The sequence below is a fragment of the Neofelis nebulosa genome, chromosome 9, assembly GCF_028018385.1.
Source record: "Neofelis nebulosa isolate mNeoNeb1 chromosome 9, mNeoNeb1.pri, whole genome shotgun sequence".
In the NCBI taxonomy this organism is placed as follows: domain Eukaryota; kingdom Metazoa; phylum Chordata; class Mammalia; order Carnivora; family Felidae; genus Neofelis; species Neofelis nebulosa.
In genome coordinates this window covers 5,852,852-5,874,151 of record NC_080790.1, presented here as the reverse complement: position 1 = coordinate 5,874,151, position 21,300 = coordinate 5,852,852, and positions in this window count along the sequence as shown.

Genomic DNA, 21,300 nt, shown 5'->3' with positions numbered 1-21,300 from the left:
TTGTCAGTCACAGAGCTAAGGAGCGGTGGGGTCAAACAGGTTAGACTGGGAGCGCCTGGGTGGCTCGGTGGGGTAAGCGATTTTGGTTCAGGTCATGATCTCACGTGGTTCATGGGTTCGAACCCTGCGTCAGGCTCTATGCTGACAGCTCAGAGCCTGGAGCCTGCTTCAGATTCCGTGTCTCCCTCTCTCTCTGCGCCTCCCACGCTCTGTGTGTGTCTCTCAAAATAAATAAATGTTAAAAAAAAAAAAAAAAAAGGTTAGACTGAACAAAAGTTGTTTAGGTAGACACAGAGCATAGAAAGTAGGTGGAGACGGTCAGCTAGTCCAGCATAAATTGTATCTTTGGCATCTTACTGGTACCGGATCCCTGCGCTTAAAGGCAGCGGCTGTGCAAAAAGCAGTTAGGGTGAGTGAACAAAACAAAACAAAACACCCCTGGCATTGGCATCAGACGGCACTGAGTTCAGACTCTGGTGCTCCTGCTTATTAAAGAGGAGACTGTAAGGAGCTTACTAGTTTAGCTTGGTTTCCTACCTCACGAATTCTTGGGTGCAAAGTGCCCAGCCCACAGCCCCATAAATAGATGTATTCTCACATCGCCGGGCTGGTGTCTGTTTCTGCAGCATCATGACTTCTTATTTCTGGGTGCTTCCAGACTGTGACCTAAACCAGCATCTGAACTGTGCTTGAAGTTCTGTGGGAAGTCTCGGAGCCGGCTATGTCTGGTGTGCCGGCTGTTGGCCCGAGTGTGACAACGTTAAATATAACATCTGATGATTTCGAAAGAGCCTGGGGAAGAGGCCCTGTCTGGCAGTGCTGTCGTCTTTGGTGCCGCGTCTGTCCACGGCCCTGTAGCCTCGCAGTTGTGGCCAGGCCATCCGTTGGCCTGAGCCTCCTTGTCTGTGAAGCCGGCATGCTGGAAGGGACCTCGGAGGGGCTTCCAGCTCGGGAATGCTGTGCCTCTGTCGCACGCTCGCGGGGGGCAGCGATCCAAACTGCGGTTGCCGTTCCTTTCCATATGGCGGGCTGCATGCCACCGCGTCCTGGATGCATCGCGGAAGCACGTGCCGGCCCCAGTAGTTGTGTGGACCTGCGGTGAGGGCCCGGGAGCAGCCCTGGGGCCTGGATAGGGAGGTGGTGGCCGATCGGAGACCCAGCCCAGGCTTGCACTCGTCTGGGGCACCCGCTCGTCTGGGAACCTGCCCGCCCCAGGATCCACGATTCCAGGCCTGGGTTCCTCGCTGCTGCCAGGCATTCTGTGCTGGGAGGCGCCCAGGATAGGCCGATGGGCATCTTCTGTCCCCTGGAGCCAGTTTTGAACCGACTCACCCGACCAGGATGCGTCCCGTGGATTTGTGTTCAGGGCTGATTTGAGCATAATACCGCCAGCGGCTGCAGGAGAAAAGAGACGCATAGGTATTAATCCCAAATGCTTGTTTTCTGAAAATGACGCTTCTGCTGGTTGCCTGTCGTGGAACCACTGAGTCACCACTTGGGACCCGACGAACACCCCGCATCGTCGCCTCGTTTATTCTAAGGCTCAGTCTACAGGCACCTCTTGCGAAGCCCGTTTCCTCCCCCCCTCCCTCCACCCCCGCCCCGGGGCTGTGTTGAATGGTGAAGTAACGAAATGAACCCGACCTGCTCTCTTCTGGTCTTGCCCCCTCCCCATGTCCTTGCTGCCCTTGTATTATAGCAGCACCTGACTTCGCTCAACAGACAGCGTTTCCTGAGCACCCACTAGCTGTGAGACTCTCAGGACCCCGGGCTTTTGTCCTAGGCTCCTTTTGTGCTCTCTTGGCTCTACAGTAAGTTTAAATTCCTAGAGGGCAGTCACTTCTCTTTGTTTCCACATCCACAGTACCCAGCCAGCAGGGGTTTTGTTAAATATTCTTCTAGTGTTTTAAAAAAAATAATAACAAAACAACACTACTGAACTAAAAAGCAAAACCCAGGGGTGATACGTAAGTGGTGAGAAGTTCCACCCAAGGAAAATAAGCTTTATTTCTAGTGGGGAAAGTGGCATTAATAGCTACGGCTACCATTTAATGTGGCATGCACTTACTACCTCTGACACCCTTACCAGTCCTTTAAGATGGGTATTATTCATCCCACTTGAAAGATGAGGACTCGGAGTCCTGCTCAGAGTAATACATGTAGTCAGTTGTGATGTGAGTTATGGTTGTATTTCAGACTTTTTCAGACTTCAAAGCGGTGGTGTTTTGTTAAGCTCTGCCGCTTAGTATTTCCATTCATGGTGTTCATCTACCTGCACGATTTAATGTAAAAGACCAATGTGTGGATGTTTCTGGCACCTGCATTACGAACGGGTGTATACAAGCACAAGATGGAGAGATTTCCTTCTCACGGGTTGGGCATGCGCTCAGAGTGTGATTAACGGGTCAAAAAAGTGTATGATAAGTGCCAGATAGGAGGCACAGGGGACATGTGTGTTGTCTGAAATAGTTCTGTTGAACATTTGTGTTTCTTTATAAAGCTAGTGGCACAGCTAGAAACTGGTGCCAGAAACATTTCTGAGAGCTAGATTTTAGTTTCCTCTCTCTTGCTGACGAGTTTGACCTTGTGATCCTAGTTATCTATCTGTGAAATATGGGTGCTACAAGTTGCCCACCCATCTTGGCCTGATTACTTCAGTTTGAATTAATAGAACCAGTTGGTTTTGAGAGAGCTCATCTGTACAGTTCATGCCTTGGGAGGGGAGGGGTGTTCAGGCTGAGCTGGTCTGGGGCAATGAAAAGAGCATCCCATCAGATTTTTCCTTCCCTCCAACAGAAAGCCAGGAGAACATTAAGGATTAGGGCACCCCCTTTTAGTAAATGAAATACCCCCCTCCAAGACCTCTACATATCAAAACCTTGGGAGTCAGAGGTCACACACCTGCACATACTAATGAGATTCATTAGCTCCAGGAGACCAGTGAGGTTTGCAAAGGGACATTATTGTGGCTATTCTCTCCTTTGACAAAGGAGCCTCCATTGTCACTTTGCCTTCCTTCTGTCCCTGTCTATCATCAAAATAGAGTGGGGGCAGCCCCTGGAGAGAGGACCCCTTCCACTAACTGCTTCCTGGAACTCTAAGAGGCTCAGCTGTTCCATGGACAAAAATGAATGCAGCACGTGGCCCATAGCTGGAGGAATATGTTTCTCACCCCTGGGAGAAACAGCCAGTCCACGCAGATTCTGGATCCTCTTAGATGCGTGGAACCCTCAGTAACGGTGGTGGCTATTTTGATAGCGTGTCCCTCTTTAGGGACACAAAGACTTCGGTCTGGAAAACAGTGCCCGTTTCCTGTAGCTGGTGGGAGGAGGTGGCTCTGAATTACAATCCATTCAGGATGTGCCTGCTGTCCCCCAGGAGGGTGCAGGTGATGGCCTGGGGCACAAGACTGGAACTACATACCTGCAGGCTTAGGGCAAGAATTCAGCCCTTCTAACTGGGTGCCCAAAGAATGGAAGCCATTGAAAACCAGCTGGGCGCTTCTCAAGCAAAGGAGTAGGAAGGAGGTTTGGGTCTGCCCTCAAGCTGGGAGGACACATCTCCCCCTACCTGGCCCTGTTAGGGGCTGTCTAACCAAAGCCACCTGTCCTGTCTTTGCAGGTCTGATGGAGTTTGCCAAGCTGATACAGGAACGTTCTTGTGCTCTTATATATCGGGTTCCTGTAAATATAAAATATCAAGGGCTTTCAGCTGGGGGAATGGGGGTAGAAAGCAGCAAATCGATGTTACCCAAAGTTGTTGTTTAAAATGCTTTCAGGGAGCTATTCGTCTTTTGGCTGCTGTTACTTGTTTCCCTGCTTGTTTAGCAAAGTATTTTAAAAACAATATATGCTCACGGAAGAGAGTATGGAAAATTACATAAAGTTTAAAGAATATAAGAAAAGATAATCTGTGATTGTACTATCAAGGGACAACCATATGAATATTTTGCCTTATTCTCTAGTCTCTGCTGAGAGAGATTACTGAAATCTCTAAATGTGCGTGCGTGTGTAAATCATTTTTCCTAAAATTGTATTTTCTACTTAACTTAAATTCTGTCTTTTGAACTCAGTATTCTAAAATAAGCCCTCTGTGTGTTATTAAAACAATTTTGTCAGCATATTTTTTTTTTCTGGCTTAATAATACTACTTTCTTTACCACATTTTTTTTAGAGGGATTAAAAAAACCTACCTCAAAAGGAGCATTAGTTTGAATATAAACAAGCCCAGTTGTCCTCAAGCATTTTTTTTCCCCTCCAGGGAGAGACATTCCGTTTGTTTCTGTTTACAAGTTATAAAATGTTTCCTTCTTTTGTGACTTTTGAGGGGGAGGGGTGCCAGATTGTGACACTGCTATTTGCTGTTTCATTCGATGGTCCCTCTGGTGTAACTGTGGCACCTCTGTTCCTTCCAGCAAGTGCATAGCTCTTCAGATCTAATCTCTGTGCACATTTCTCAGTGAAAGTCTTACCGCCTTGTTTGTTATTCTTCATCAAACTGGTTTTTTTCTAAGTGATTTTCGGGGGACATAAATTCCCTTTATCACGTAAAACGCCTGAAACCGGGTCAGGCTCCATGCACAGTCCCCAGTGGGAGGGTCCACCTGCTTCCTTATATCTCATGTGATGCTTGATGGCCTCCCCCCCGCCCAACCCCAGCTTCTCTCCCTCGCACACTGTTGGCTGGAACAGAACGTTTCCATGCAGGTGTGTCCTAACCCAGAGGCCTGGGTTTAAGGATGATTTTGTAAAAACAAACGAGCAATGAGCATATTCAGTGCCATACGATTAGATCTCAAAATAGCAACTCTAGATTTTTTAAAATAAAAGACACCCTACCCAGTGGAAGTGACAAGATTCCAAAAACACCTACAGTGTAACATTTCTACATTAGTAAAAAAATAAAATAAAATAAAGATACAAGTAAAGAAGTATTGGCAAAGGGAAACAGAAAGTGATGCAGTTTAGGCAGGGGCTAACTCACGGAAAAAAAAAAAAAATGACCAAAGAGATAAAAACAGCGGAAGTGACAAGAGAACAATTTTCTCTTCTCTAGAAACACCTGTACAATGAATGCCAAGGAATGGGAAAGAAAACAAAACAAGCCACAGATTTAATCGGCTTTCATCTCTTAATTGTGAGATCATGCGTGGATCGGAATAGGGTTTCCGCAGCAGGAGCATGGCCGTGGTCATGGAGCAGGGTTTCATGGTCAGCATGGCTACACACAGCCTGGTCTGCCCAGGACCATCTCTGTTCTTACATTAACTGCTTGCGTAGTTAGTAAGAGCCTTGGCTTTCACTCTCAAATTGTAGCAGTTTGGACATTAAGTTATACGGTCTCTATAATAGCAAAACTCCAGTGTTTGTGCTGTGAAAAGTAATCAGTGAAGTCACTGGTTTCATTCAAGGTTTTTTGGGATGTGAAGTCAAAATGACAAAACAAAACTCGATGTATTTACATCTACAGTTCAGATGTCCAATGACCTTGGAGAGCTGTCTGGATGAGGCTCTCAGGAAAGCATATGGAATGAGGTATGGAGAATGAAGTTACCATCATGATTATAATAATGACATGCTACATTTGTAGAGCTGTTTCCGGTTTCCAGAGACCTTCCAGATTCTTGGGCTCATGTGTCCTGTGATGTTGAGTGGTCTGGAAGGAGGAGATGACAGTGTAATGACGCTGGGGGAGATGTCAACCCGCCTCTGCTCTCGGGTTTGGTGACCCCACAGTGGGGATGGATGCCGTCCCTCACTGGTTCTGGAGGGAAGGGAATGAAAACGGACTGGAGCACATTCAGAGAAGGGTTGGGGCTTCAGAGGCAGGACGTTACTGAGGAAAGCCTGAGGCAATGAAATCTGCGTGTCAACATGGAGTTATGAGTATTGGTACCCGCAGCTGTAGCTTTGGAGAAACAACTCAGGGGTGTGCATTTAGCGAAGATGAATCGTTTACTGTGATTAGTAGAAAGAGGGCCAACGGAAGGAAAGCAACTCCTTATGAAAGCATTCTGAGATGATGGGACTGATCATCTGGAAAAAGGTGGCTGGTACCCAAACTCTTTAAATTTGTCGCTGGAAAAGTAAATTGAGTCTATAGAGTTTTTCTTATGTTTTCCTCTCTAGTATGCACCGTTAATGTTAATAGAGTGATAGTATCCATTATTAACCCTTTATCCAAAGGGTTTTTTTTTTTTTTTTTTTTTATCCAAAGGCACTTTTTCCCCCAGAGAAGTAATTGAAAAAGAAATGAATATTCAAGGGCACAGGGCTTAACATTCCAATGTCTACATTTTCGGAGGGTGTCAAAGAGCTGGTGTCCAAGGCCAGCTTCTACCGCCTCGGGAGAGTTTTACTTCCCACTAGCAGAAAGATAGGTTCAGTTATTCAGATTTAATCCACGTGGGAACCACCGTGGCAAGGGACCCCGCGCTGTTTGCATTCATTTCAAGGAGAGAGCACGAGGCTGTCGTTGGCTCCTGGCTCCTCTGGAGGAGAAATCAGGGCACACTGAGTCTGTGACTTGCAGGGTGACCCAGTTCATCGAGGAAGTCATCTAGGAAGTAAAATGAGATGTTGGGAAGTCTGACCCCGCTTTGGTTTCCAGTTTAACCTTACCGCTGGTGAGGTCTTAGGCCCGTTTGTTAATCTGCACGGGGTGAGGGTGAAGAGGCAGACTCAGGAAGTTTGCCGAGAAACTCAAGTAGCTGTTATCTTCAAAGGACGGAGAGCCTCGCATAGAGCCCGTTCTCTGCCTTTGGTTGTGTTGTGATCCACGGCCAGGGGCATTTTGCTCTCCGGACTGAGCCTCTGGGCTCCCTCCTTTCCTGGACCAGGTTCGCAGCTGGGAGAGCCCTCAGGGACAGGCCCTGTGCCAGCTACAGTCTCTCCGCCAAACAGCTCAGTAGTGTGTGTGATTTTATTCTCGTTAATCACTCTTCGTCAATGTAGATTTTAATACAGTAGCGAGGTGGTCTTTTATTTAAAAGCTTTAGGAGAAAGTGAAGTGAGAATGAGCTTGAATCAATGACCCAACATAGTGTCATTTTAAATTTCTCATCACTTCAAATAAATAGAACTGGTTTTCTTAAAACACGCACCTAAAGTTGTTACTTTTAATTAACCAACGGACATTTCCTGCTCGTGCCTTACAATTTGAACTCTCTTTATAATAGTTGCCAGGTTGCAGCAAACTTTTGGCTTTGCTAGGCTGCTCCGTGAAGTGGGAGTTTCACTAAGGACTTTGTGGGGGGACCCAGGAAATGGTTTCCATTGTACAGCATATGGCAAAGCCTCAAGAATCCTCCTTCCCCATATCTGTTCTTTCCCAGATGCTCTCTCAGAACAGCAGGGGATCCACATTTTTGTTTCCAAATCCCTTCTTGCCTTTGCCTCAGGCAGCCTCTGCATTTCCCTAGTTCAAACGTCCTCCTTCCAGATCTTTCTCTGACATCTCTTCACTCTGCTTTTTCTATGTAACAATGAAGCTCCTTCTTCTCTTCTCCAGTTTATGTGTTCTAGTCTGCACCTTTTTCCTTCATCCCTCAGAAAATAAAGGCCCTTCCTTAGGGCGCTCTGTCTTTAGATACTCTGGGTGTTGTAAATAATAATGAATTTTTGAAAATTCCTTTGACAGTAAAGTCACTCAGTGACATTTATTGGAGGCCAGGACTGATTAGCCAGTTGTATTAAATATCATCAAATATAAATTCTATGGGATAAGAAAACTTAGTGTGCACTACAGTTTTAAAAACATTTCATTTACCAAAATAGAGTAGGAAAGGATCTATGGCTCTGTTTACTTTCATGGTCTGGACATTCTCTTTCTGGTATCTTCTGCTCGTTTACAGAATTGGTGTTTATTCTCTGGATTAACAGTTGCCCATTAACTAATAGCTCCTGTGAATAGAGGATTGGATAAACAGGGGGAAAAGGTGGGAGAGGGGAGGACCGGCTTTAAAACACTAGTAAAACACTGAACAACTCCTCACCAAAATACCATATGCGCTATGTGGGAATGAAGCTTAGGGATGCCCATGGCTCTGGTTTATGCTAGGGGAGGCCACGCTGTGCAGTGGTGTATAGGGTTCAGGGGGTTGGATCCCAGATTTGGATACCTACTCAAGCACTTAGCGGCTTGTAACTTTCAGTGAATTACTTCATTCTCTCTCTCCTCCTCAGTCTCCTAAGACAAGAATAACAATACCACTGAGTTGCATGGCTTCCACGGGAAAAGAGGTAAGTGCATAGAATTTTCCCTGGCACCTTGTAAATGCTCAATAAATGTCGGCTATCAATTTTACTGTAGAGTACAACTTGAACTGTGTCTTCAAAAGGCAAACCCGGTGACGTGCTTCCTCAGACTGCATTGCGGTGGCGAGTACTAGAGGGTGCATCATCCCCAGGGTTCTTGAAGACTTCGGGATCAGAGCCAGGCATAGCTAGCGTGGAACCATGCAGCACGGGTTTAATTTTTTATTTTATTTTTTTAATGTTTATTTATTTTTGAGACAGAGAGAGACAGAGCATGAATGGGGGAGGGTCAGAGAGAGGGAGACACAGAATCTGAAACAGGCTCCGGGCTCTGAGCTGTCAGCACAGGGGCCCGATGCGGGGCTCGAACTCACGGAGTGCGAGATCGTGACCTGAGCCGAAGTCGGATGCTCAACCGACTGAGCCACCCAGGCGCCCCGCAGCATGGGTTTAAAGCACGTTGCAGGCACCGCACATTATTCCCTAAGTTCCAGTAGGGCATCCCCCGATCTTTCAAAGTTGCTCTGCAGTCCACATCCCTGCCTTGACCTAGTCCACAAAGATTTGAGTGTTCACTGTCTACCAGACCGCTTGGTGTAGGAGACATAAAAAGCGATCAGAATGCACAATGTCTTGGCTCTCCCACTTGCATCCTGGGAGCCGGGGAGACAGAAGTAAACAGATAAACTTGCAGTCTGTAAGGATTTTATACTTTTGAAAATTATGCTGTTTTTTGGTTGGACTTTTTATTTTCAGATCACGATAGATTCACACGTTAGAAATAACTCAGCAGATTGATTCCGTGTACCCTTGACCCCAGTCTTCCTGACTGGTAACATCTTACAAAACTATAGTATATTATTGCAATCAAGATATTGACATTGGCTCAGTCAAGGCACAGGACATCTCCGTCACCGCCAGCATCCCTTAGGTAGAAGAGCCACACCTACGTCCCTCCACCCTCCAATCCCCGAAAGCCACTAATCGGCTCTCCTCTTCTCTGAATTTTGTCATTTCAAGAATGTTTTGTAGATGGAACCTTTTGGGATTGGCTTTTGTTCCCACTCAGCATGATTCTTGGGGGGTTTATCCAGGTCTTGGCATGTATCAGTAGCGTGTTTCTTTTTATTGCTGGTAGTGGTATTCTACGGTAAGGATGTGCCACAGTGTGCTTAAACATTTACCCATTGAGGGACATTTGGGCTGTTTCCAGAGTTTTGCTTTTATGAATGAAACTGCTACGAACACGGGTATATACAGGTTTTGAATACATCGTAAGTTTTCATTTCTCTGGGATGAATGCTGAAGAGTGCGATAGCTAGGAGTACGGTAATTACATGTTTAGTTGTTTAAGAAACTGATAAACTGTTTTCCAGAGTGCTTGTACCATTTTACATTGCCCTGAGCCGCGTATGGTTGAGTAAGCTTCTCCATATCCTCACCAGCATTTGGTGTTGTCACTTATTGTCATTATTTCTTTTAACTATTCAGATGGGTGTCTAGTGATATTTCACCGTGGTTCATTTTGTATTCCCCTAATGGATGATGATGCAAAACGTCTTTTTTGATGTGCTTTTTTTGCCCTCTGTATATCCTCTCCAGTGAAATGTCTCTTTGTGTCTTTTGTAGATTTTTTAATTGGATTTTTTTTTAAAAGGTTGAGGTTTGAGAGCTGTTTATGTATTCTAGAGATTTGTCCTTTGGTAGATACATGGTTTGCAAATATTTTCTCCCAGTCTGTACCTTGTCCTTTTATCTTCTTTCACAGAGCAAGCGTTTTAAATTTTGATGACATCTATATTTTGCTAATTTTTCCTTTGATAGGTTATGCTTTTGGTGTCAAGCCAAATAAATCTTCACTTAGCAAGATCTCAAAGATTTGCTACTGTTTTTTTTTTCTGTAAATTTTATATTTTTATGTTTAAGCCTGTTACCCATTTTGAGTTATTTATGAGGTGAAGATTGCAAAAAATGTAGGACTACAATTGACTTTTGCATGTTTACCTTGTATCTGTGATCTTACTAGTGGTTGGAGATTTTTGGAGATACTTTGCCCCAACCTCCCTTTTATTAACCTGTGGATGTGCACTTAATCCAGTACCATCGGTCAAAGAGGTTACCCTTCCTCGCTGAATTCCTCCTTCGCATTTATCAAAAATCAGTTGGGCATATTTGTGTGTGGCTATTTCTGGGCTTTCTGTTGTGCTCCATTGACCTATATGTCTATCTTCCACCAATACCACAGTCTTGATGGTAGCTTATATGATATCTTAAAATCATGTAGACTGACTCCTCCCACTGTATATTTATTTTAAAAATTATTTTAGCCACTGTGCTCCTCTTGCCTTTTCATATACAACTTAGAGTGATCTTGTCTGTATCTGAAAAAAACTCTCACTGGGATTTTGATTGCAGTTGCATTAAACTTGTATATCAATTTGGGGTGAGTTGACATCTTTACTACGTTGAGTCTTCTAATCCATGAACATGGTATGTTCCTCCATTTATTTATTTACATGTTCTCTGATTTCTTTCATCAGTGTTTTGTAGCTTTTAGCCTATAAGTTCTCTATTTTATTATACCTATACCTAAGTACTTCCAATTTTTTGAGCAGTGGCAAATAGTATTGTATTTTAATTTCAGTGTCCATAGGTTCATTGAGAGTTTTACAGAAATACAATTGATTACTTAATATTTACCTAATATCCTGTGATCTTGCTGAACTGACTTATGCTCGGTAGTTTTTGGACATTCCTTGTAAGTGTCTGCCTAGTTAATCATGATACCTGAAAATAGGGATAATTTTATTTCTTCCTCTCTGAACTGTGTCCCTTTTATTTTATTTTATTTTATTTTATTTTATTTTATTATTATTTTGCCTTATTGCATTGGCTAGATCTTTTGGCACTGTGTTGAATAAGAGTGTTGAGAGTGGACATTCTTACCTTGTTACCAGTCTTAGGAAAAACACATTCAGTTTTTGACCACTAGTTGTAATGTAAACTGTAGTGTTTTTTTGGACATGTTCTTTATCAAGTTGAGGAAGTTTCTCCCTATTCCTATTTTTCTGAGAGATTTTACCATGAATGGGTGTTGCGTTTTGTCAAAAAACTTGTCTCCCTCAAGTGATAAGATCTTTGGGATTTTTCTTCTTTAGATTGTTAATATGGCAGATTACACTGATTGATTTTCAAATGTTGAACCAGCCTTGAATACTTGGAATAAAACACACTTGGGTATGGTATCAATTCTGTTTATATTTTAATGAATTCTATTGGCTAGTATTTTGTTAAGAATTTTTACATCTATATTCATGAGGTATATTGGTCTGTATTTTACTTTCTTTCAGTTTTTGGTTTTGGTATCAGGATAATGAGAATAGCTTCATAAAATGAATTAGGAAGTATTCCCTCCTCTTCTATTTTCTGAAAGAGTTCTGTAAATATTTAGTAGAATTTTCTGGTGAAACTATCTGAGTTTGGCTTTTTTTTTTTTTTTTTTTCAACGTTTTTTATTTATTTTTGGGACAGAGAGAGACAGAGCATGAACAGGGGAGGGGCAGAGAGAGAGGGAGACACAGAATTGGAAACAGGCTCCAGGCTCCGAGCCATCAGCCCAGAGCCCGACGCGGGGCTCGAACTCACGGACCGCGAGATCGTGTCCTGGCTGAAGTCGGACGCTTAACCGACTGCGCCACCCAGGCGTCCCTACTTTGAGGCTTTTAAAAGGCACATATTTAATTTCTTTAATTGTTACAGTGATATTCAAATAACGTATTTGATATCCAGTGAATTGTAGTAGTTTATGAGTTTTGAGTAATTGGTCCATTTCATCTAAGTTGTTAAATTTATGAGTGTAGAGGGGCACCTGGGTGGCTCAGTCAGTCAAGCATTGAACTGTTGATTTCAGCTCAGGTCATGATCTTGTGTCTCATGGGATTGAGCCTTGTGTTGGGCTCTGTGCTTAGGGCACGGAATCTGCTTGGGACTCTCTTTCTTTCTCTCTCTCTGCCCCTCCCCCATTTGTTCTCTCTCTCTCTCTCTCTCTCTCTCTCTCTCTCTCTCTCTCACCTCAAAATAAATAAACATTTAAAAAAGATATATGTGTGGAATTGTTCATAGTATTCCCTTCGTATGTTTTGGTTGTATGCAAGGTCTGTGGTGTGTTTTATATTTCACTCCTGATATTGGTAATTTGTCTCTTCTGACTTACTGGAGGTTTGTCAATTTTATTGATTTTTTTTAAAGAACCAGTTCTTTATTTCATCAGTTTTTTCTGTTTTTTTTTTTTTTCCCCAATGTCATTGATTTCTGCTCTTGTCTTTAGTTTTTCCTTTTTCTTGTTTTGAGTTTATTGTCTTCTTCCCTTTCTAAATAAATTCTTGAGATGGGAGCACAAATTATTGTTTTGAGACTTTTCTTCTTTCATAATATAAATATTTAGTGCTGTAAAGTTTTCTTTCAGCACTGCTTATGTCCCACAGATTTTGGTATGCTGCATTTTTATTTTTATTCAGTTCAGTTTTTGAAAAAATTTCCTTGACACTTCCTCTTTGACCCTTGGGTTAGTGTGCTATTCAGTTTCTAGGTGTTTAGATATTTTTCTGTTATTGATTTCTGTCTTGGCCAGATAACCCACTATGTATGATTTCAATTGTTTTTGATTTTTTGAGGTTTATTTTATGTCTAGGATCCTATGTTGATATCATGTTCTGAGAATTCTTGAAAAGTATATATGTTCTGTTGTTTTGCCAGTGTTGTATTAATACCTATTAGATCCTTTTGTTTTAGTCCTTATATATATATATCCTTGATGATTTTCTGTCTAGTTCTATCAGTTGTTGAGAGAGGGATGTTAAAGTCTCCAGCTGTAATTGTGATTTGTCGTTTTTCTTTTCAGTTCAGTCAGTTCTTGCTTCACATATTTTACAGCTTGTTGTTTGATGCGCACGTGTTTATGATTTCTCTGTCTTTTGGTGAATTTGTCACTATATAATGTCCTCCTGGTAATTTTTTTAGTTCTGATATCTATTTCCTCCGATATTAATATAGCCACTCCTGCATACTTTTTGATTTATGTATGCATGGTATATTTTCCCATACCTTAATTTTTAGCCTACCTATATCATTATAGATGACCCAACGAGAGCATACCTAGAAGTTTCTCCCTCACTGTCACACATCCACGCCAACTTCCTGTCCCTGCTGGTCCATAGTCCTTTATTTAGTCCATTCTGCCAGTCTGTGTCTTTAATTGATAGGTTTAGACCATTTATAGTTAATGTAATTACTAATATATTAGGGCTGAAGTCAGCCACTTTTGTGTGTGTGTTCTGTTTATTCTGTTTTTGTTTCTTTGCTTTATTTTTCCTGTCCTCACATGGGTAAATATGTTTAGACTTACATTTTGATTTATAGAGTTTTTGAGTGTATTTCTTTGTATGGCTGTGTCATTTATTGCTGTAGGTTGGTCGATTGGTCTATTTTTCTAGGTCAGTCTGTTTTTCAGTCATCAATTTAAACGCTACTGGTGTCGACATTTTACCAGTTCAAGTGAAGTGTGGAAATCTTACTTTCTTTTACCCTTCCCCATCAACAATATAATTGTCTTAATTATTTCTTATACATGTGTTTATAACAAGAGCACCAGATAGTGTTCTAATTTTTGCTTCAACTATCAATCATAAATTAGGAAACTTAAGTAGAGTGAGAAATGCATTGTACTTGTTCTTATTTTCACTCTTTCTGTATATTGTTCTTTCTTCTTTCTGATGTCCAAAGATTACTTCTTTTATCATTATCTTTCTGTTCAGAGAAACTTCTTTGTACCCTTCTTTCAGGGTACGTTTGCTTGTTACAAATTCTTATTTTCCTTCCTCTGAGAATGCCTTGATTTCTGTTTCTTTTTAATTTTTTTTAATGTTTATTTTTGAGGGAGAGAGACACAGAGAGAGAGAGAGTGCGAGCAGGGGAGGGGCAGAGAGAGGGGGAGACACAGAATCCTAAGCAGGCTTGGACCCCTGAACCTCTAGATGATGACCTGAGCCGAAGTCAGGTGCTTAACCAACTGAGCCACCCAGGTGCCCCTGCCTTGATTTCTTTTTATTTCCTGAAGGAAATTTTTGCCAGATAAAGAATTACGGGTTGACAATTCCTTCCCGTCACTTGAAGAATGTTGTGCCACTTCTTTCTGGCCTCCGTGGTTTCTGATCAAAATTCCACTGCTGTTCAAATTGCTTGCCCATGTAGGTGAAGTGTTGTTTCTCTCTCACTGGTTTCAAGATTTTTTTTCTTTGTCTTTAGTTTTGAGACCTTGTCTATGATGTGTCTTGATGTGGGTTTCTTTGGGTTTATTCTTTTTGAGGTTTGTTTAGTTGTTTTGAATCTTCATGTTTTTTTTTTTTTTTGACTAAATTTGGAGATTTTATTACTTCTTCAAGTCATTGTACCTTTGAGTGACTGTTCAACCTTGCCTTCTCTGTTTTCTCTTTCTAAGATTCTGATGACATGAATATTGGATCTTAGGCCCATAGGACTCTAAGTCTCTGCTTGTTTGTTTCTTCTACAGTCTGTTCTCTCTCTGTTGTTGAAATTGGGTAATTTATTTTGTTCTATCTTAAAGTTCACACACTCTTTCCTCTTCCCCCCATGCGTTGAAGTATTTATTTGTTACTATATCTTTAAGTGCTAAAATTTGAAGTATTTTAAGATAATAATTGTAGGTACATTTTTAAAAATGACACGACCGTAATAAGCCATGAGATATTCTGAAAACCTCCTTGTTGAGAAGGCCCCTGGATCAGTCATATGGGCAGTAGGTTCATCCAATCAGATTTCTTCCCAGGCAGAATTCTGGCACGTTAGATTTTTCAGGTATGATTTTTGCAATCTATTATCTATTTTCTGGTATATTCTGAGAGAATTATATGATTTTTACAATAATAGTTCTCAAGTCCAGTTGGAAGACATTTAAAAACACCATTGCCCATCCTCAGCTGCACACCTCTGGTTACCTGTAGGGGAGCACATAGCTTGGTCGTTACTTTCAGTTATTCCCCTAAATAAATCAAGGTCATCAAGCCTTTCCTCTCCAGGCTTAGTCAATTGCCTTTGCTGATTCTTGGATGAGCAGCATCTTAGAGATCTAACAGTTGAGTTTCAGTGGCATCTGGGATGTCTTTGGTATACCCAGGCCCCCCATGGACCACAGAGGGACATCCAGGGAAGACCTCCCCTGAGGGATTGTCATCCTTGCCCCAACCCCCCCATCCTTCAGCATGAGTGGCTCTCCCTTGCTTCCCAGTGGATGAGTTCCAACACTCTCTGCCCAACTCCAGATGCAGCATCCCCGAGCCACTGGAGGCCAGCAAGTGCCAAGCTTGGTGTACCTTGTCCCCCTCCGCAATAACCTTGAGGTCAAGCAAAGGCAGGTTTTATCGCATAGTATCAAAATAAACCAGTTTTGTACCTTTGTGAACCAAATTTGAAATGGAGACTAAAAACATACACTTCCAGGATAAAACCAGAATGACAGTTTTAGAAGGAAGGTATCTAGAGAGGAGTTTGGCCTTGAACCCGTGTCTGCATCTTTCTGCTCCCTTATAGTTTGAGGGGAAAAAAATACACCTGTCATGATTATGTGAGGATTAAATGAAACAATGCAAGGTCTGGTACTCAGTGCATGATGATGCATATTACATCACTGTTGCCTCCTTAATTAAGATCTTTATTGTCCATAACACCTAGCACGTTTTGTGGGATAGACTAGTGCTTCATAAATCTGGTTGAATGGACTAGACCACGTTTAACTGATCCAGGGACCTTCTCACACAGGGGCTTTGAGAATGTCTCTTGGCTTTTCATGGCCTTGGTATTTAAAAATATATATATCATTATTACCCGGAAACACTTTAATAAAATGGGCACAAACTTGATTCAGTAACTGTGGGCTCATCCATTTGTGGGTCAGATCATTTTGGAAGCTATAAACCATAAGTTGATAGAATGTAAAACAATGTAAATCTTTTTAAAGAACAGATTTTTAAGGTTAGAAAGAGCCTTACTCTTCGCACATAAGCCACCTCTCACTTGAGGCAGAAATGAATCTGGCATTTCAGGCACGGCTTCAATGCACTTTTCATCTGTTCATTCATTCATCCACTCAACAAATATTTATTGCGCGTGTACTATTTTTGATGTGCTTTGTTTGGCACTGGGAAAAAATGGCCTTTAGGAAAAGTAAAATTGAGTGGAAGAGACACGTAAAACAGTAGACACCCGCATGAAGTGCTGTCATACCCAGTATTTATCATGTGTTTGTTCTATACGAGGAACTGTTCTGTGTGACTTACTCGTACAGGCTCATTTGGTTCTTGGAACACATTGTGAGGCGGGGCACTTGGACGATTGTATCCTGATCATTCCTGTTTTGTAACTGAGGAAGCCTTAGACTCTATCACTAACGAAAAGCAGAGGGGCCTCCAAAGCAGGTAGTCTGAGTCCAGAGTCTTGGGTTTTAAAGACCGTGCCATGGAAGAGGCTAGAACATAGTGAAGAAGCACCTAATTCGGGGGGCAGGGGATGGCCCAGGCTTGGTCCTGTGAAGTGGTGCCTGGGAAGCGGGCATGGGACGCTCACTGTTTCTAGAGACAGGCTGTTAGCTGTTACTTCGTGACTATATTCCTGAAAAATAAGAACCTACAAGACTAAATACTTCTAAATGTTACAAAAGGAGGGAGGAAGGGGGTGGGAGTGAGCAACCCAGGGAACAGGCGACAGTGGGGAGACACGAGAGCAGTCTGTGAGAAAGTCTGTGAGAAGCGGGAAGCTCTTCTCATTCTCACGACTGTGTCATCGAGGCACGTGCTCCTGAATTCTCCATTTCCTCCGTTTTCCACCATCCATGTGCCCTGCGGTCCGGCCTCCGCCCAGGCTGTGCTGTCTGAGACACTCAGGCTCAGTGCTATTTCCCGGGGGACGGTGTCCTGACCCCCCTGTGTGGTTTTGAACCTCCATTATTTGTTCTGATATAACCCTTTGTAGCTCTTATCACAACTATAATTACGAAATTATTTGGGTAATTACCTGAGTGCCTGATAAATATCCATTCCTTTTCCATGATTGTAGACTCTGTGAGGATAAGGACAGTCTCTTTTTTTCACCCTTATCCACCCTAGTATAGTCAGAGGAAGTGCCTGTTAAGGGATGAACTGTGTCCCCCTTTTCCCAAAAAAGATGTGTTGGAGTCCTAAACCCTGCTACTTAGAATGTGACCTTATTTGGAGATGAGGTCTTTCCTGAGGGAACCTAGTAGATGAGGTCATAGGGTGGGCCCTAGTCTGGTCGCTGGCGTCCTTATAAAAAGGGGCACGGACATACGTGCACAGGGGGAGCACCACACGTAGACATCCGCGCGCAAAGGGGCACCACACACAGACCTACATGCGTGGGGGGAGCGCCATGTGAGGGTGAAGGCAGAACTCCATCGCCCAAGGAACACACAGGAGTGCCAGAAAACCACCTGAAGCCAGCGGAGAGGCCTGGAACAGAGGCCTGGAACAGACTCTCCCTCACCGCAGACCCACACTTTGATCTTGGGCTTCCGGCCTCCAGACCTGTGGGAACAAACTATCGTTTCTGCCCCCAGGCTGCGGTGCTTTGTTATGGCCCCAGGAGCCAATACATTGCATGATCAACATCTGTTGACAAAAGAAGGAAGAGATAATCCACGGAATCACACAGCCCTTTCCCTTGCTTGGAATGAGGGCTCCATCAAGGTTTGTTGCTGATAGGACGTTTAACGTGTGCCACGTTTTATTTGTTTGTTTTTGGGGTTTTTGGGGTTGTATGTCTTATTGTTAAAGGCAAACCCAGAAAAGTTTAACTCTTTGTATAGACCTTAAAAAACCTAAAATGGCATTTTAACGTCCCCAATATTTTGATTATCCTCCACCCCCTGGATCTTTGGCCTGAGAGTGGGGAGTGGGTCAGAGGTTGCTGGCGTCACCAGAGACCGTGTGTGACACTAGCTATGAGCAGAAGATCCCACACGTCACATGTTGAGGAACCAGCATTAAACTGTAAGGGGAAAAATGTGACTCATCCATGCATTTGTGATGATCCTGTCATGCACGGATTGGTACCTGGCAGGCTTCGTTTTCTCTAGGATTTCTGCCACCAGCTGTCACTACATACTTTTCAATTTGCACCATCTCATCACTGCCAAGAACGAAGTACCTCTGTGTGACTTGTAATTACAGAACTGCTCCTGTGGCCCCCTCCCCAAGTCCCTAGAGGTTACATTTGCACATTCTGACAAGTAATTTCTTGATTTTGTTTTCTGTACCAATCATTGAAGGTTTCCTGAACATGCGTCGCTGTAAACAATGAATTCTCAACTTCGGAAAGTACTTCCGCCTCTGACAGTCTAATTGTTCTCTTGGTTTCCAGGCTTTTCACCTTTTACGAAATACGATGCTTTCTCTACATCTTGTCTAAACGCAGGTTTGAAAACATTGGACTGGTTTATATGCTACAGAGCTAAGTCGAATTAGAAGGCAAATGTGATTTTTGCAAATATGTGCAAAAGCCTTTGCAGAGACAGCTCAGGCTTCTTAGGCCGGTGCCCCTGGCAGCTGGAGACTGATGTCCCGGGAAGCGGAATGCAAAGGAGAGGCAGGGGTTCTCTGGAATGCCATTCGGGAACCTGGGCACTCAGCCTCTTCTCTAGATGCCATTTCCTGATTGGCCCTTTGGCCAAGTGCTGAGTACCTTGACTGCCTTGGGGGCTTGCATTTCCCCTTGCCTGTTGTATGGTTCATGACGGAGCCCCAGCACCTGGAATGTAGCCACTGTGTGTGCACTCCTTGTCCAAGGCGAGCCCCTGCCTGTTCTCTTCACCACCACCCCCCCCCCCCCGCCCCCCCGACCAAATCCTTATTCTGCCACTGGCACCTGTCCCGTCTCTTCGGGCTCTGCCTCTTGCTTTTCTCTGACTCCTTTCCCTCAGCCTGTAAACATGTTAAATTATGCCATCCTGGACCGAAACAAAACAGAACAAAACCCTTCTCCTCAAGGAAGGACCCTCCTCTCTCATTTCCTTTCTTGAAAAACCTTTCTTGAAAGTCTGTCTAACCTTCTCGTTTTCCCTCTTCGCCTTCCGTTCGCTTCAGCCCCCTGCACTGTTGCCTCGCTATACCTGCTGTTAGTAAGGAAACCACTAGCTTCCTGGATCAGGAGACTTCTTGCCCTCATCTCACTTGACCTTTGGAAGTATTTATCAGTGAAGCCGGAGCAGCCATGTGCTGAGCTGAAACCAGGGGGCGGGAGAAATAGAGGAAACAGGGATCTTGGGTATTTCTCTGATCTCCCTCTATTGCCTTTCTCATGTCCAGTGTTATCAGATGTGGTCCATCCTTCCTTTCTTGCCCCTTTTCCATTTGCACTGCAGTAATTTGGGTTTTTCCTTTAGCATCTCTAAAGCCTGTTAATTAGGATGTAGCCCAGCACCTTTTTTCTTAAAGTGCCAATCACCTGGAGATCTTGTGACAGTGTGCATCCCAGGTTTAAAAGTCCATGATGGGACCTGAGATTCTGCATTTCTGGGGAGTTCCTGGGTGATGCTGCTGCTGGTCATGGACCATACCCTGAGTAGCCATGGTCCCAACAAGTACTACCTTCCCTCGGATCCCCGTCCCTGTGTCTTGTCACTCCCGCACTGTCCGTGAGGAAGTGTGGTGGCTGAGAGCCACCACGAACGAATGAGCAGTGTGCTCTGCTCCCTGAGTTCCTTCCCCTCCGGCGTGCCCTCGCTGGGGGACGCTTTGCTGTGTGTGTGCTAACAAGAAGAACCAAAAAAGAGGGAGGTTCTGACAGCGTGAACTGTGCGTGGCTGGAAGCGGTGACTGGGAGTGTGAAGTGTCAAGAGGGTGACTTTTGAGTCGCAGACGAAGGCACCTGGCTACTGAGCCCCGGGGGGGGGGAACGAAAGGGGGCGGGAGGCCTTTCCGAGGAGGAGTCGTGTGATGGCTCTTCCTCAGTATCTGCCAGATTGCTTTGTTGGTGGAAGTGACAGAGGAGCAGAGTCCTGCCCAGTATTAAAGGCACACTAACAGGTGGAATTGTGCGGGGCTGGGCTGGGCTGCACCGCGATGTGGGAGCTGTTCCTCCGGCAGCGTGTTCACGACTGCGTTGCGTGGCTTCTGTGGATGTGGCTCCTTCACGGCACAGGAGGCTGGACCAGATGACCTCCGGTCGCTGCCTTCGGCCCCATGCCAAGATCGTGCCTGCTTTAGTGAGGAAGCCTTGTGACGGGTGCTGCCGTAGGGGATGCTTCCGCGGTCACAGATGTCGGTGAGTAGATGGGACGGGTGGCGGGCATCATCAGGAGAGGTGTTCTTTGAGTCACGCTGCCTCTCCTGAATGCTGACCGTTTATTCTCCTGCAGTTTTCTAGGATGTTCTGTGGCTCAGCCATCTCGTAGACTAAACCACAGTTTGTCAAAAATTTCCGTAAAGGGCAAGGTAGGACGTTTTCGGCTTTGTGGGCCATAAGGTGTCTGTCTTGACTACTCAACTCTGCTGCTGTAGCTTGAAGGCCGCCCGTAGACAATCTGTAAATGAATGGGCGTGGTGGGTGCCGAAAAAAAGTTTATTTACGAAAACAGACAGCAGGCCCAGTTTGTCCCAGGAGATTCAACAACCCTGTAGAGCAAACTGACTTTGTGTTTAATTTGATACGTTGGTTGAAACACAGAAAACAGATCCAGCATATGTTGATTGGATTTCTGTGATGGGCATGTAACTGTGTGTGTCTATTTGTATGATGGTTTAGAAGATGTCCGTGTGAGTGCTAGTTACGTTTTGGTTGGTGTATTGAAACATCAGCTCCGAAGATTAGTGTTACATCTTGTTTCTGCAGAAGACTTCAAAAGCCACCAGCAGAGCAAAGGGAGAAATACATGTTGACCTTCAAAGCTGTAACTTTACTATCAGGATTGTTCATCTTTAAAGATACTGTTTTGATTCTCAGAAGACGCTTTTTTTAA